Source organism: Schistocerca nitens, chromosome 2, assembly GCF_023898315.1.
Source record: "Schistocerca nitens isolate TAMUIC-IGC-003100 chromosome 2, iqSchNite1.1, whole genome shotgun sequence".
Classification (NCBI taxonomy): Eukaryota; Metazoa; Arthropoda; class Insecta; order Orthoptera; family Acrididae; genus Schistocerca; species Schistocerca nitens.
The window spans coordinates 991,795,991-991,802,903 of NC_064615.1; the positions used below are offsets into that span (position 1 = coordinate 991,795,991).

General features: G+C 46.4%; 1 pseudogene; it reads left to right on the forward strand.

The window, feature by feature from the left end:
- Nucleotides 1-3,687: 3,687 nt before the first annotated feature.
- On the forward strand, nucleotides 3,688-3,805 carry LOC126238209 (5S ribosomal RNA; annotated as a pseudogene).
- The last annotated feature ends 3,108 nt before the right edge of the window (nucleotides 3,806-6,913 follow it).

Consider the following 6,913-nt stretch of genomic DNA (forward strand, 5'->3'; position numbering starts at 1 on the left):
AAATAAACAAGAAAAAACGGGAAAAAAGCAGAGCCTGTGCACCATTTATCAGCGTCATAATACGTAAGTGAAACCACTCAACTTACAACATAGACGCTGATGATAATAAAAAGAGAGCTCTAAAGATCATCGTCATAGGTATGCTTTACATATCCGCTATCACTAGCATATACTATTTATAGCTACATTTCATCCAAAATTCCTTGTCCGCCCCGGGTAGCTGAATGTTCAGTGTGACGGATTGTCAATCCTCTGGGCCAAGGTTCGATTCCCGGCTGGGTCGGAGAATTTTCCCCACCCAGGGACGGTGTTGTGCTGTCATCATCATCATCCTTTCATCCTCAACGACTGCAGGTCGTCGAAGTGGCGTCAAATTGAAAGACAGGCATCGGGCGAACGGTCTGCCCGATGGGGAGCCCTAGCCATACGATAAAATAAAAAAAATGCAAAATTCCGGATTTTTCAGGCGTACCCATCCCGTCGCTGCCGTGAACAGAACCTTAAGCCGTCGTCACAGGGGACTAGTTATCCAACGTTGACGTGGCGCTCTAAGAATTTGGTGACGTCACTTCTTGCTGCTTCAGGTTGAGAAACCATTCGTCACGTGAGACACAGAATAAGTTCTACGACAATTCGGCAAAGTGCCGCGAAAAGTAGAAACAAGAGCGCTCCCTACTTCAGAAGCAGAATTTGCAAGACTCCGTGTAATATTTGTGGTGCTCATTTGAAGTCCATATTTGGCGGGTTTTATGTAATAACGTACACGCTATGAATCTATATACTGTTCCTAAGCACTTACACATTGAGTATCTCTCGAAAACGCGTCGTTTTTGGTACAGTTTGTTGTAATAAAATGACGAGAAACCTCATACTGCTCGTTATTGAATATCCGCGTTTATTTATTTTCGTGTTGTAATTCGGGAGTCATGAAAGTAAGCTCTTTTAAGGCAACAGCACACTGAAGATTCATCAAAAACGTGTCGTTCTTGGTACGGTTTGATATAATTAAGCGTCAGTTGATAACATGGCAACGATTAAAGCCTTCAGAACACTGAAAATTGAAATCCAAGGACCGTCTTTGTAGAGTTTCAGCAGAGCGTACTTCGAATGAGAGCTTGTTAAGAAAAGTGGGTAGCGGGTTCGTCTTCTGCTGTACCCAGATTTTTTCTTTGTTCTTTTTTTCACCTTCGCGTTTTTTAAAAGATCCTAGGACCTTCGTATTCAATTTATTTTGTAATATTTGATTTGATGTAAATATAAGTATGCTTTCTGCCAGGGGTGAGTTTGTTCGATTTTGTAAACTTTCATAAGCAAATATACCTAGTGAGTGAATATGTATGTTTCGTTTTTGTCTTATTACGTATTCATGACAACTGAAGTTTTTATTTAAGCGTCGTATAGACAGTACAACATTGGATATGGACAGAGCTAACGTCAGAATTTTTCTCCCGTCTGTTTTCGTGAATAATCTGTGTTTGGTTTGCGAGCTAAATAAAGCCAACCGCCGCTGGAGAGTGAAAAAATCTCGTTAACCAATACGTCCCGTGTGCCGACGGCGCTGTGTCTGTGACGTTGCGTTTCCCGTCCGCGTCAACTTTAGCTGCCTCGTCTCGTGTGATGACGGTTTTAGGGTCATTACAGCTCGCGCAGAGGCGTAAAAGGATCAACCATCCCACACTCAATCCAGGAACGGGAAGCTATAACGAATATGGTACAGTAAACAGACCGTATGTCACCCCCATTTTGGTGAATCTCATTGATCCACGTGTTACGTGAAAAATGACAACACACCGATAAAAGAAACTGCGAAACGTAAGGGATCATCTGCACTGTTCTGTCACGTTAACGTGATCACCTTTGAAAAGTCTGAATAACCACCTTTTGTATCCGGGCCGCTCCGAGACGTGTGGGAAGAGAGTCAGAGAGGTTCTGGAAGCTACCGACAGGGATGTGGAGTCATGCTGAATCCAGTGCCGTGCCGTGGCTAGCTGTGGTAGGTCCACGGCGTGTACGGCCCGATCGAGGTGGTCCCACAGATTGTCGACTGGGTGTAAATTGGGGGTATCTGGTGGCGAGGGAAGTACGGTAAACTCGTCCTGCCGCTCTTCGAACTTCGCACGTACACTGCGAGCTGTGTGACACGTTGCACTGTCGTGTTGGTAGATGCCATCGTGTCGAGGGAAAACAATCTGTATGTTAATGTGGGCATAGTCCCTAAGGGTAGATGCATACTTGCGTTGACCCATTGTGCCTTCTGGAGTGACGATATCTGCCAGGGAATGACACGGAAACATTCAGCAGGTTATAACGCTCCAACCTCCACCTTGGACCGTTCCGACAATTGTTTCAGGGTATATGGAGATTGTATCTGTTCTTTCGGACATGTCCGAAGTATCTGCTATGTAAGCAGGAGATCCCGGGTTCGAGTCCCGTTTGGGGCACACATTTACAACTGTCCACGTCGATGTATGTCAACGACAGTCGGCAGCGTAGGGTCTTCATTTAATTATCATTTCTTTCTAGAGCCCTGCACGGTCACAATTGGTATCTGTTCTTTCGGGCATGTCCGAAAGAACAGATACCATCTCCATATATAGTTAAGGCTAACCGGCCATGACCTCCTTCTTCTGTGCTGGTGCACACGCATTGCCCCAACTCTTACGGGACTCGTTCAGGTTGTCTGCCGCGAGTAATGAGTGTAGTGGGCAGGGGCACTACGAATGTAGTGTGTGGACAGTAAGTTGGGAACGTGGGTCCCACGGGGAGAGTGCAAGGGATAAATCCCTGCAGTCGCATTATCCCTCGTTGGCTCAGATGGATAGAGCGTCTGCCATGTAAGCAGGAGATCCCGGGTTCGAGTCTCGGTCGGGGCACACATTTTCAACTGACCCCGTTGATGTACATCAACGCCTGTCGGCAGCGTAGGGTCTTGATTTAATTATCATTGTTTCAGGGTGTTTGCTTTCAGACGTTTCACGCCGCATAGCCATCTGTCCGACTGAGCAAAACACGTGATTCACCTGAAAGCGCCACCTGTCGCCACTCTGTGGACGTCCAGTCGTCGTACTCGCGTGCAAACTGCAGCCTTCGTCGCCGATCAACGGCGGTCAGCATTTGTGCACGAACCAGGCGTCTGATGTGGAGGTCCAAACGCAGCAACGTTCTCTTAACGGTCGTTGAGGAGGCACTGTTTGGTAGCCGCTAAGTTCATATGGTTGGTCAGCAGCTCAACAGTTGCACGTCTATTCGCCCGTACGTATCTCCACAGCCGTCGTTCACCCCTATGGCCCGGTGGCCGAGCGGTTCTAGGCGCTTCGGTTCGGAACCGCGCTGCTGCCACGGCCGCAGTTTCGAATCCTGCCTCGGGCATGGATGTGTGTGATGTCTTTAGGTTAGTTAGGTTTAAGTAGTTTCTAAGTCTAGGGGACTGATGACCTCAGCTGTTAAGTCCCATTGTGCTTAGAGCCATTTGAACCATTTGAATCTATGGCCCGTGGGGCATCACAGTTGCCTCGGTGCCGGTTTTGGATAGCTCAATTTTGCGGCGCATGATATTCCTTAACCACGGCGGCACACGTGCAGTTTATAAACCTAGCCGTTTCAGAAATTCTTCCACCTTTATTCCGAAAGGCAATGATACTGCTCTTTTGGACGTCAGATAAATCGCTCCTTTTCCGCATTCCGAGAGGCAACGGCATTGCCGCAGTGGATACACTGGTTCCCGTGAGATCACCGAAGTTAAGCGCTGTCGGGCGTGGCCGGCACTTTGATGGGTGACCATCCAGACCGCCATGCGCTGTTGCCATTTTTCGGGGTGCACTCAGCCTCGTGATGCCAATTGAGGAGCTACTCGACCGAACAGTAGCGGCTTCGGTCAAGAATACCATCATAACGACCGGGAGAGCGGTGTGCTGATCCCACGCCCCCCTATCCGCATCCTCCATGAGGATGACACGGCGGTCGGATGGTCCCGGTAGGCCACTCGTGGCCTGAAGACGGAGTGCTTTTTTCCGCATTACGACAACGATGGAATTGTTTTCTGCATCCTCTGACACACTTTATATACCCTCCATTGCTAGTGCTGTAATCTGCATATGTGAGTGGCTATTGCACGTTGACGTCGAACATAGGCGGTGATCACATTAATCTGATTGGACCGTGTATCCCTCTTCATTGACAGTATTGACAATCTTGTATTTTGTCTAACTTACATTCAAATGCTTCCGTTGGTTGCTATACTAAATTGAATTGTTTCTCTCTCTTCTTTCTAGGTAAGGCGACAACATAGCTGATTTAGCGCTGAGACATCTATGCTGCACGGTAAGCTATGACGACACAATGCCGGAGCTACTTTCTGAGCAACATGTTTCCTTCTAGCAAACGATAACAGCCAGGGCGCCCATGTTTTAAGGAGGAGATAAAATAATAGTTAACTATTTAGTGCTGTAGTATGTAAAATTCTGAAATGTACCAAGAAATTTATACTCTTTGACTACTTATTCACGATGTTGAGAATAGCTGTGATGTGGGGTTTGAGTCGGGTATTGTCAAGTGGGGGGTGCCCCAGGGATCAGTGTTGGGGCCACTCCCGCTCCTTATTTATATAATTGATAATAAATGGCTCTGAGCACTATGGGACTCAACTGCTGAGGTCATGAGTCCCCTAGAACTTAGAACTAGTTCAACCTAACTAACCTAAGGACATCACAAACATCCATGCCCGAGGCAGGATTCGAACCTGCGACCGTAGCGGTCTTGCGGTTCCAGACTGCAGCGCCTTTAACCGCACGGCCACTTCGGCCGGCTTATATAATTGATATGCCCTCTAGTGTTACGGGTAGCTGTAAAATATTTCTGTTTGCTGATGAGACTAGCTTGGTAGAAAGGGATGTTGTGTGCAACATTGGCTCGGTTTCAAATAGTGCATTACATGACATAAGTTCATGGCTTGTAGAAAATAAACTAACGCTAAATCACAGTAAGACACAGTTTTTACAGTTTTTTTATACACAATTCAAAAAAAACCTGACGTTTCAATTTCACAGAACGTGCATATGATTAGTGAAGCTGAACAGTTCAAATTTCTAGTTGTTCAGATAGATAGTAAGCTGTCGTGGTAAGTCCACCTTCAGGATCTTGTTCAAAGACTTGATAGCGCCATTTTTACTATTCGAACGGTATCAGAAGTGAGTGATTGTTCGACACGAAAATTAGTCTACTTTGCATATTTTCATTCTCTTATGTCGTATGGTATTATATTTTGGGATAACTCTTCCCATTCTAAAAGGATATTTTTGGCTCAGAAACGGGCGGTCCAGGCAATAAGTGGTGTAAGTTCGTGAACCTCTTGTCGACCCCTGTTTACGAGTCTGGGTATTTTGACATTGGCCTCTCAAAATAAATAAATATTCCTTACTGTCATTTCTTGTTAACAATAGTAGCTTATTCCCAATAACAAGCAGCTTTCACTCAGTTAATAGTCGGCAGAAATAAAATCTGCATTTGGATCGGATTTCCTTAGCTCTTGTGCAGAAAGGTGTGCACTATACTGCGGCATCCATTTTCAATAAGCTACCACTCAAATTCAAAAATCTTTGCAGTAATCCACGCGCTTTCAAATAGAGGTTCAAGAGTTTCCTCATGGGTCACTCCTCCTATTCTGTCGAGGAGTTCCTTGAAAAATTAAGCTGATTCTGGTTGTATTGTTGATTGCTATCATTTAAACTTATGGATTGACTTTTTTCGGGTTCATAAACATTTTATTTTTATCTGTTATTACATTTATGTTGGAATTTCATGTACTGACATGTTCCATGACCATGGAGATTTACTCCTCAATTTCGTCCTATGGAACTTGACGTGTAAATAAATAAATAGCTAACAACCCACAGTAGGATAGACACTTGAAAAAATGGTTCAAATGGCTCTGAGCACTATGGGACTTAACATCTGAGGTCATCAGTCCACTAGAACTTAGAACTACTTAAACCTAACTAACCTAAGGACATCACACACATCCATGCCTGAGACAGGATTCGAACCTGCGACCGTAGCGGTCTCGCCACTTGGAAAACATGCTCCCTCTCCACCTCTCCTCTCTAACGAAGTAACTAGTATGATATGTTACAAAATGGTTCAAATGGCTCTGAGCACTATGGGACTCAACTTCTGAGGTCATTAGTCCCCTAGAACTTAGAACTAGTTAAACCTAACTAACCTAAGGACATCACAAACATCCATGCCCGAGGCAGGATTCGAACCTGCGACCGTAGCGGTCTTGCGGTTCCAGACTGCAGCGCCTTTAACCGCACGGCCACTTCGGCCGGCGATATGTTACAGAAGGGGTGATCAAAGAGTTTTCGTTCGAAGGCCGCACAGTCCAGAATCGATATTCCAATCAGGCAAGATCCCCGTTTGGTAAAACACCGTGTCGTGCTGCACATCGTCGACCATTCAGGGCCTTTTCTAAAGAACTGCAGACGTGGTAATCGCATGGGGAGAGATGTGGACTACAGCGCACGTGGTCGAGTGCCTCCCATCTGAGTTGGCGTTACTTGTGCGTTACGACATTTGGGATCTAAGGACGTGCGTTATCGTGAAGCAGCAGCATCATCCCACGACGGTGTTCTGTAGGCGCCCCAGTGGCCCGGTCGCCTACGGTGGACTGGAGGCCGAGCGGTGACCTCTCCAGTTGTCAGGATGCTAGGAAATGACTGTGGACACGTCAGAAACGCCAAAGAAACATTATTAATTCATGACACCTTTATTCCTGCCGAGTACAACGTGGCCCGCGTAACACAGGCTGGCTGAGCGTGGTGATATCAACGACCTTCCCCGAGTCCTCTCTGACTAGTAGCGATGACACGAGCTCCGGGCCGCACCAGTCTTGCTAGCGCAGCGCTGCGTGCTGTGA